We start from the raw sequence: 10,501 nt of genomic DNA on the forward strand, positions 1-10,501 counted from the left end.
AACAATTAGACTACGAGCCCAAGTTTTCTATGAGCAAATAGTTAACGAGGCGCAGCCGAGTTGACTATCGCTCATAGAAAACGAGGGCGAGTAGTCTAATTGTTTTAGTAGAAACTCTAAAGGATTGCACTCCAAAACATACAATATTGTGCACTTTGAAGACAAAAATCAAGAAAATTTACCGCTTAAAGAGCTACGCGAGCGCGCGACTGTTTTCGATCGGCGAATAGAAAACAGTGGGAGAACCAATCAGATTCGCGAATTTCCAATAGAACACAGCTGAGTTTCTACTAATTATCATTATATTGGCTAAAAACCTATGTTTTATCAGAGTATAAAACATAGAAAAATCATGTTTTATTGTTTTTCGTCAGCTTTCCTCGAGTGCTTCGCGCGTCTTTGACTTTTCGTTGGCTATAACCACTCGTATCCAGCAAGGGCGAATGGAAGAATTGTTTTATTAAATTCCTTTTTTAAGTATAAATCCACTGGACATTTCATTTTGATGTAAACGAAGTGAGGCGGGAAAAATTGTGGCGCGGTGTTCACCGCTTGAGTTGAATGAAACTCGCAAGGAAAGCTGAGGAAAGCGAGCGAGAGAGTTTTCTTTCGAAGATTTTCTTCGACAATCTCGTCTTAAATCGTCTTTTCATACTGGAACTTGATTGTGACAGCAATTAAGGTTTACGGGAAGATCCGAAGCAATAGCTTTTCTGGAAATTATACGCGCTTTTAAGGTGGCTCAACTGGATTTTCAAGGGGTAACACCGCTCAAGTTTGAGAATAAACTACGTCGCCATTAACAGTGCTATCGAAAAACGATCACCACAGTTGTATTAGATAAAGATGAAATTTTTTCATGACCAGTGTTTTATTGGCATCGGAGTTGCCATAGCAACGAAATGACGTCATTACGTTTTTTACGTTCGCTCGTATTCCTCGGCACCAGGAGATTTTTTCGAAAATCGCTCAAAGGAGCTTGTACCACATATGGCTGCCTCGATGTTGGCAAAGTTTGAACAAATTCTATGAGAGCGTTTTCGAAATATTTGGGGATGAAGTTTTCAGGGCTATAAATACAGTCAAAAACATACTAACGAGAAAATGGGGTAATATCTAAAGAAAACGAAGCGCTTGTGAATTGCAATTTCATCTTATAGTAGTTTGATTCCATTTAAAATCGTGGGAAAACAGTGGTGGGGATTGCTTTGGTCGATTGCGAGAAAAAAAGAATTTGATGAGCGTGCGTTCCGGTGCTCTTGTTGCCATTTTTGTTTATAATTTGGTCTATACCTACAAAAATGATAATAAATTTAAAACCGCTCGATTAATTTTTTTTAAAATTTGTTAAATTTGAGGTTTGTCATTAATTGATATAGCTTGCAAGTTTCAAGCTCATTGAAAATATTTAAGGCAGTAAAATTGGGCCTTCAATGTACTGATTTTTTCTCGCAGATTTCGTGTTTACAAGCGAGTGTCCTCATTATTCACGGGTATTGTTTTCAAGTTTCATATCCACGTGCACGACTTCAGCAAAAATTTCATTTTTGCATTTGATAGGACGTTCGATTGCTTTCCGAACAATTTTCCGAAACATGCTTATATTGCTTAAAAAATTGTAACAGCATTTGTCGTTCTATTGATGTCAAGGACCTCTGTCCAGAAAACTAAAGCTATTATTCTGCATATATTGTCATTGCTATTCTCACCCCAAGGCAGATTAGCATGCTTCGGAAAAATTTTCGGAAAGCAATCGAGCGTCCTATTTAATGCAAATGATATTTTCTGCTGGAGTGGTGCACGTAGATATGACACTTGAAAACAATACCCGTGAATAATGAGGACACTCGCTTGTAAACACGAAATCTGCGAGAAAAATCAGTACATTGGAGGCCCAATTTTATTACCTTAAATGTTTTCAATGAACTTGAAACTTGCAAGCTATGTCAATCGACGACAAACCTCGTGTTTGTCAAATTTTTAAAAAAATTCATCGAGCGGTTTTTAATTTATGATCACTTTTGTAGGCATATACCAAATTATTAACAAAAATGGCAACGAGAGCACCGGAACGCACGCTCGTCAAATTCTTTTTTCTCGCAATCGACCAAAGCAATCCCCACCACTGTTTTCCCACGATTTTAAATGGAATCAAACTACTATAAGATGAGATTGCAATTCACAAGCGCTTCGTTTTCTTTAGATATTACCCCATTTTCTCGTTAGTATGTTTTTGCCCGTCGTGTTTTATGACAGTATAAAACATGGCTTAGGCTTCTTTATTTGTTAAATAGCTGTGAGAATCTTTAATAATAATCAGAATAGTAATAATAATAATAATAATAACAATAATAAAATAATAATGATGATGATAATGATATTAATGACAATATTGATAATAATGATAATAATAATTTATGTAAGAAACAAAACGTATAGATTAAGGTCCAGTAATACGGGCAATATATATTTTCCTCCACATTGTCTCGCAACGTTGTTTCATTGCAAATTGTAAAAGTTTTGTTGCACGTATTGCCACCCGTGTAGACATGAGTAGAACATCGAAGAAGCCGAGCATCGTTGATTGACTGGGCATTAAACATCAACTTATTTCCCTCAAGTGGCAATTGTTTTGTTTTGTTTTAAAGGGTTTAAGCATACAACAAAGTTGAAGTTAGGTGACCCTTCCGTTTCTTTGGCCGATAGTTAAGAGACAAAGTATGGAAAAAATGGTGTCTCAGATCAGCGACAAAAGGCAATTTGCAAGCTGGAGTCCTCCAGTTTGCCGACATCCTTTGCTTAATCTCTCTATTTATTTATTTATTCTTCAAAAAGGACTGATTGAGGTTTAATCAATCATTTATTTTTATTTTAAAACAATGTAACTTTTTTCCTTAGGTGACCTTGGACTGTTCGAATACTGGAGGCTTCCAAAACCAGTTGGAAACTTGGACGATAATCACTTCGAACGGCGTGAACCAAGTAAGAGTATATTGCTACACGGTTAACTTCTAAACAAAGCCATTGTTTTCACACCCTGTCTTTTAGTTTAAGTCACGTGGGTGAAGAGATGGAACGCGCTGATTTTCCATCAAAAAAAAATTTGGAATACGGAAAGTTCCAAAATGTTTAGAATATACCATCTAATCACGGGAATCCTCAATCCAGAATCCAAAGTCATCTTGTCTTATATATAGCATTACATTGTCAAAGATTGAGCGCCAGTATCTTGAAAAGGGTATTGGATCTGACCCTTCTACGACCGAGATCTTTACGTGCAAAATAAACTAGTATGTCTAATTTCTAGATTTCCTTATAAGTTGGTTAATAAATTATGACGACTTACAATTGCTTATTAAGCAATAACTTCATTCGTTTTTACTTTATGAGCTAAGTTCATATCGAAACCTCCAGCTTGTGCAAGAAAACTATTTTTCTTAGCATTCATATTTAACGTTTGTGTAAACACTCAGGTCATGATTCGTTTTTCAGGTGATCGAGGATTGTTTAAGTATAAGCGGCGATACCCTAAACAAGAGAGGGACTGGGACTATGGCAATTTTGAGCGCCGCCATCCCAAGTTTCCCCGCAAGCTGTACTAACTGATTAAGTATCAAGGTAAGTCACAAAGATACTGTCCATATTTTTATAAACTCAGAATCTCGCAACCATTCGGCTTCACCCGCCCAGTATTTATCTCGTCGCGCGCACATTTCTATGTCCTTACCCCACCCCTCCAAGGAAATGAGACATTTTATATTTTAGCTTAAAAATTCATACAAGGGAAACACTGGCCTTGCCTGATCACAGAAAAACATTGTCGCGGGTCAAACGTGCAATGCCACTGTACCGTCACCAGTATGGAATTTTAGAAGGTTTGCAAAGAATCTTGAAGAATTTGCTGTTGGGAGAAACTCTACGATGGAGTAGTATCCCATTGAGAAGGGGGAGGGGGGAATACCCTTAGTCGCTTTATGCAACGAAAACCAGGATAATTAATCTCTACGCTAATGGGCGACCAGGATCGTATGCACACTTTACCCTTACCCTTATTTTGATAGATTGTTTAAACATTTGGAATGATAACCTAAAGAAACTTCATTAACCGACCATCAACCTCGTTTCCAGGACTTTTTCCTTGGAATTACCAAGGGAAAAGTCCTGGGAACGAGGTAGAAGCTTCATGTGATCATCTCGCATCTATCAAGCGTTAGTATCGAACACCTTCTCCGTAATGCCTTTTGATTGCTGTTCTTTGGTTTCTCCTAGGTACCAGCTCAGACGTATAACTCTGCACTCACCAAGTTATATCCAATCGCACCAGAATAAATACAGTAGTTAACGAACACATCAACAGGATGTGACATTTAAGCATAAGTAGGGCTTTCCACAAGTTACTCGGCAACTTTTTGGCAGCTTTTTATATTTTGAGCACCTTTTTCCCCTTCGGACAATTTTTTTCCTCTCGGGCAACTTGTTGTATTTTGAGCAATTTCTAGACAGAAGATCTCCGAAGATTGTCCGAGTGTTTTTCGAACGTTTCCGAATATTAACGAAGTTTGCCGATGATTTTCGAGGAACATCTGAAGATGTTTCAACTTTCGGCTCACTTCGCATTAGAGCATTACAAAACTAGTCGGCAAACATGACGTCATCAATATCTTCACGATTTTTGTCAGTGAAAGAAATTTCTGTTATTTAACAAATTTTCCCTTAAAAATGTTACTTTAATCACTTTATTTGCAGTGAAATTTCATAAAACTGCTTAGAAGTCTTACCTTCAAAGCGAAGTTAGCATATATTTGGAGAAATTCTCTTAAAAAAGCAGCCTTTTGGATTTTTGGAGCAACCTTTGAGCCACTTTTTGAGAAATTACTGGTAACTTTTTGGGAAATCTTGAGCAACTTGTGGAAACCCCTAAGCATAAGTCAGCATAGCATGTTATACTATACCATTGACTATTTACGTTTTAACATATACTTATTACGATACAATACCATTTACTATAGCATGTTTCAGTAAAAAATATATCAGTTAAAACTTATATAATGTTTTTTTAACAGTAATAATTAAAATAAATTAATAACTAGTAGTTGAAACGAGGCTACAATTAACCCGACGCAATGTGCTAAGTTTGGTAGAAAATGTGCAAATAGAGCAAACTATAATCATTTTAGAGCCTTTTGGCCACAGCATAATACTGCACTAGAAATTTAGAATGTTTTACACAGTACAGTTCGAAAACCAGTTGAGAAAGGATGGGGCTTAGCCTCTGATTTACACGCTGTAATGAAAAATAACTTCTCCGAGTACTATTTGTACGATACTGGTGTTGGACTGGTAATGAGTATCACATTAAAGGTCATAATACAATTGGTGTGTCACGTATATAAGAAAGTTGAGTTAATAGAAAACCAAGTACCACGATATACAGCCCTTACCCTTTAATATACCATTTTTGAAAGAAAAGATAGCGCTTTTGTATACTTTCCATAGAAGATGGTACCCCATTCACATGCCCACTGCTTTTCTTTCCTAAACGTTTTACTAGAATAGAATACTGACATGAAAAACCCGTTAGGTGCACGTGCATCTTTTTTAAGTTAATGAGGACCCTAGTGAGAGGATAAGGACCTATCTGTAGCCCAGGAACTAGGACCTCCTGAAAGGAAGAAGAGTATTCCAACCTAGCTCTCGTTGCCAACCAACTAACCTGTGATACCCTGCACGATTCCTATTGGCAACTCGAGCACTTCATTCCTTACCCCTTTCTCCCATTGAACTTGTTTTCCTTGTTTTGTTTTCATGGGTTGGGAACATTATAGATCATTTAAAATTCTTAAATGACTCGTTCCTCTTACCTCTCCTTCTTCACTTACTCGTGAAATTTACACACATTCGTTAACCTCCAGCCCAAACCAGAGGTATCCTTTCCGCGCGGAACCTCGCTGTATAGTGCAGTATGGGGACTGCTTTTGGATCTCTTTACCGAGGTTCAAAAAATATTTGTTTGCCTCACATGGTGCCTAAAGGGGAATTACTGAATTACTTCACACTCATCCAATATGAAGGACTCCTTTTGGATTTTGCCCTGTGTAATTCCTGACAATATCATTGGTTAAAAAAATCAGTGTAATTGTTCAGTACATGCAGTTCTTAAGATTCTTCATTTTTCAGGTTGGCTTTCCAAACCGCTCTTATTCTCGAACTTTTATAGATTTAAAGGTTATTTTTCAATTGTTGATGGGTCACAACAAGTGCCTCTAAATGTTATTTCAGTTCTTGGTATACAAGACCCTGGTCTAGTAAAATATTAGTGGGATTATTTTAGATCAGGTCCCACTGATGCCAATTGACAGTTTTCACGGTGGGCACAGAATGACTCAAAATCGCTACCCATTCGTGTGACTGGTCGCCATATTGGACGAGGTCTATTTTCGGCAGACTGGGTACGAATTTAGCGGAGCAGGAAATGACGTTTTTTAGCCCTTCCCAGAGGGCCCTATGAGGTCGGAAGCTCAATGCAAGGAAGCCATCTTTGAAGTAGAAGGAAAGAGCTTTTATTTGGTACCAAATAAAGGTAGGTTTCTCTGTTTTTGTAGACATCACGGCTTTGATATTTTAGCCGCTTCGTGTTCCAGTGCTTATGAAATGAAAAGTGCCTTTTTTCGGCTCCATTCATTTCCGTCAGTTTCTGCTAAAACCTTTTGATTTTGCCATCATAGCATTGAGAGTAGGTTAAATTTCGATCGTATGTTTTTAGTTTTTTAAGAAAGAAGCGTGCGCCTTCAGGGTTACTCGTGTTTAACGGTGTAATTTTGGGATTACCTTCGAACAGATATCAACTGTTCTAGAGAGCAACTGGCCTGGCGCTTACCTACCTCCAGCTTTCTGGGTGTTTCTGCTAGTGAGAAAATGACACGAGAAGTATCCAAAGTTCGAAGGCAGTACGTTACTACAATTTAACTTGATTTTGTTTATCAGGTAAGCTCAATCTAATGTCTATTTACTATATAAACACCAGTGAAATACCAGGTGAGCTTTCGCGCAAAAATTTGATATCTTCACAGGTGAACATGCGGAGATAACCGTTACTATGGTTACATAATAAATCGCTTTCCAAGTTTATATAATAAATAGAATATTACTTGGCTGCTTAGAGATATGAAATTTCTCTTTGAGTTGAGTGTTGAAAAATATTCCACTTGTTTGCTTCCCTAATTAACTCATGAAATATTTTTCAGCACTCAAAGATAAATTTTGTATCTTTGCACAGCCATGTTATAGTGAATATTTTTTTTAAATATATCTTGTTTGCTGTGTTTATGAAATTTTGTTTTTATAAGCACAAGTACAACAGTACACACACGATACCGTAAACTCCTGTTTAAGAATAATCAATAAAGGCTATAGTACTGTAGTAGCCTTGAAATTTCTTTCCGGCAGGCTAAAAAAATGCAATTGCTTGAATTGCTCACACACTGAGAATCACATCATTTATTTCATCATTATCCACAGTTCACATATATGTCTTTCGTATATTCACTATGTCAGTACTAATACTCTTAAGTATATCAAAAGGGACCAAAAGAACATTCAGTTGTGTTAATCAAAATTCCATAAATCATTTTCAATAACAGGCATAGACTGATTGTTTAGATTTCTGTTGGCAATCAATAACAATAGATTGTCATATTGTTGCACCTCTTATATGTTAGCTAGATATGGCCTAATCAGTTTTTAAAGGTTATGTTTTGCTCTTAACTGATAGCCTTCTATAATTACACCATTGTGATTGCTTAACACATGCATATGATGATATATAATTAACCCCACTACATTAGAAATGCGCCATTTTGATTCTTACTTTTTTTTTACTTTTCTGCATCTAGGAATTGACTGGGGAACCAAGCCAGGGTTACATCTACTGGAAGCTTGTTATTTATACAAATAGCATGCAACGGCATATTTTTTTAAATAATTTAACTGACGAGCCACTCTATGGGTACCCATGATATTTCCCTTTGCTTTTCTCGTGAAATGTGGTCAAATGCCAAAATTCAGAAATTGCAAATATTTTCTGTAGTGTTTACAAGCTTTGATGGTTTTATATCAGAGTTTTCAATTTGATCAAGCAAATTTTGGTCAGTTTCAGCTCTTCGCTTCAATCTTGAGATCTTTGATTTCTTCAGAAATACCCATAAAGAGGCTCATCACTTATCTTTCAAGTGAGCAAGTATTTTTTAACAGCAACATAGTGAATGTTTAAGCTGTCAACATATCAGATATTTTTGGTTTGGTTTATTAGACAACAGCTGTGTTAAAAATATAAGCTGTTACCGGTAATCACTTAGCACAAAAATAGATTACAGTGAATGTGTACGGTATAGAACAAGCTAGGGCATATATTTTTGGCTCAGGAATGGGGCTGTTGAATCTTAGCTTAATAAACTCAAAATAGTTAACGAGACAGCAGCTCTATTTGCATCTTAGCTTAATAAGCTCAAGATATTAGTTTAGACAGAAGCTCTATTTGAATCTTAGCTGAATAAGCTCAAGATATTTATTAAGACAGAAGTTCTTTTTGGATCTTAGCCTAGCTCAGGATATTTATTTAGACAGTTGTATTATTTTAATCTTAGCTTAGCTCAAGATATTATTAAGACATCAACTCTATTTTTAATCGTTGATGTACTTTGAATATTTTTTTTAGCTTAGCAGTATAGAATACAGTTGATGTGTGTACTGTAGATTTCATATTTATTAAGGCAACAGCCCTATTTAAAAAATTTAAGCTGATTGAATATATATTTTGTAAATATTTTAACTGAGCAGAATTTAATTAATAACAGAATACATTGAATGCAGTGTCTACTGTTGAACACATGTCAGTCATTTGCTTAAGATATAAATGCAACAGCTCTATTTGTAATTTACTATAGCTGTTTTTTATGTCTTTTTAACTTTGAATTATTTTATAACAACTAAACAACTTAGCATTCTAGAATACAGAGGTTGTGTATTAATACAGTTGATCACAGGTCGGTCATTTAAGCTCAATATATTTATTAACACAACAGCTCTTTCCCATTTTTTTAACTTAGCATAATTTATTAGCATCAAACTACAGTGAATGGGTACTCTGTTGAAGACCAGTTAGACATTTTTGGCTCTATTTATTTTTTTGATTTTTTTAATTCAATTTTTGCTTAGTATTTCTTATGGTAAAAAAGGTAAAGTCTGTGTCCTAGCCAAGTGGCCCATTGCTTAGTATTTCTTATGACATACAGTGAATATGAACACAGGTCAGATATTTTGAGCTTGTTATATATATATATATGTCTCAACAACATATTGATGTATGTGAAAGATAATATTTAAGGTTAAAAGCTGTTTCAGCACTTGAAGAAAAAAATGGTTAACAAATATATATTGAATTTTATCTGTCTTGTATTGATTATTTATAATTATGGGGAAATGGGGTGTGACTATTTTGTTATACCCACCCACAATGTCTATTACGAAGTGCTTCTAAAGGCTTAAGGGTTCTCAAAAGCCCCCTAAAAACATTAAAAAGATACAAAAAAATTCTTTATTCTGATTTTGTTAACCCCTAAATGTGGGTGTAAACATTTTTAGATTATGGTATTTGTTAGGGATACTGCAATAACAACTATGGTTAGAATTATTCTAGCCATCGTTTTAGAATTTGAAGGCAGAGCTTTCATTTCTCTGACTATGGTATATATGTTGTTTAACTGACAAGCATTCTTGACCCCTTCATTTGGGAGACCACTCACTCCCACAGTCAAAACAGTATGGTATTTTCATAACTTTAATAATTGTCATCTCAGCTAAACTACCCACTTCTTACTCGTAATTATTTATTTGTTTGCAGAAAAACACTACAAAGTAAAACCATGCGAACAAAATGCCGCTATTTATACACAAGATTTGGTGAACACCGTGATGATAAGGGGTTATGCACAACTGCAACTCATAAAAAAAATGTTGTCCACAGCATAAGCTTAAGCTTAAGTACATACTCTCCAAAGTGAAAAGTTAGGGATAGTTTGCCTTTGCTTAATTCGTACAGAAAATTCCAGTTCTTCTTTTCGGATGTCAGGACGGATACTCTACTGCCCGATTTTTTTTCCTGTCAAAGTCCGCTTGAGGTATTTGTTGACAACATATAAACGCTCTGTTACACCAGAAAGGAGAGAAAAAAGCTGCTAAACTGGCCGTAATGTAGTGAAAGAAATTGTTTCTGCCTTTTGAGTTTTACCAAAGGACACAAATAGGGACAGAAAACCCATTTTTAGCTTTAGCCACTCTTATTATCACGGGAAAAAACTTTTGGAATATCATCCATTTCACGAACTTCATCCACAGAGAGAGCCGCCATTTTGAAATAAGGCGCCAATACCGCGCGTAACCGCTGAACAAAATGAATGGCGAACGTGAGCGATTTTGAGTCATTCTGTGCCCACCGTGTTTTATG

The 10,501-nt window shown here is 35.9% G+C and overlaps 2 long non-coding RNA genes across 2 annotated transcripts; both read left to right on the forward strand.

Annotated features, from left to right (window-relative positions):
- Window positions 1-2,896: 2,896 nt before the first annotated feature.
- On the forward strand, window positions 2,897-5,422 carry LOC144640969 (uncharacterized). The gene is made up of 3 exons (XR_013568468.1): window positions 2,897-2,982; window positions 3,493-3,618; window positions 4,270-5,422. It is a non-coding gene; the product is annotated as an uncharacterized LOC144640969 (long non-coding RNA).
- A 1,025-nt stretch (window positions 5,423-6,447) lies between these two features.
- On the forward strand, window positions 6,448-9,442 carry LOC144640968 (uncharacterized). Its single transcript, XR_013568467.1, has 3 exons — window positions 6,448-6,580; window positions 6,839-6,984; window positions 7,893-9,442. It is a non-coding gene; the product is annotated as an uncharacterized LOC144640968 (long non-coding RNA).
- The last annotated feature ends 1,059 nt before the right edge of the window (window positions 9,443-10,501 follow it).

The sequence above is a fragment of the Oculina patagonica genome, unplaced genomic scaffold (assembly GCF_052425735.1).
Source record: "Oculina patagonica isolate OP01 unplaced genomic scaffold, crgOcupat unplaced595, whole genome shotgun sequence".
Classification (NCBI taxonomy): domain Eukaryota; kingdom Metazoa; phylum Cnidaria; class Anthozoa; order Scleractinia; family Oculinidae; genus Oculina; species Oculina patagonica.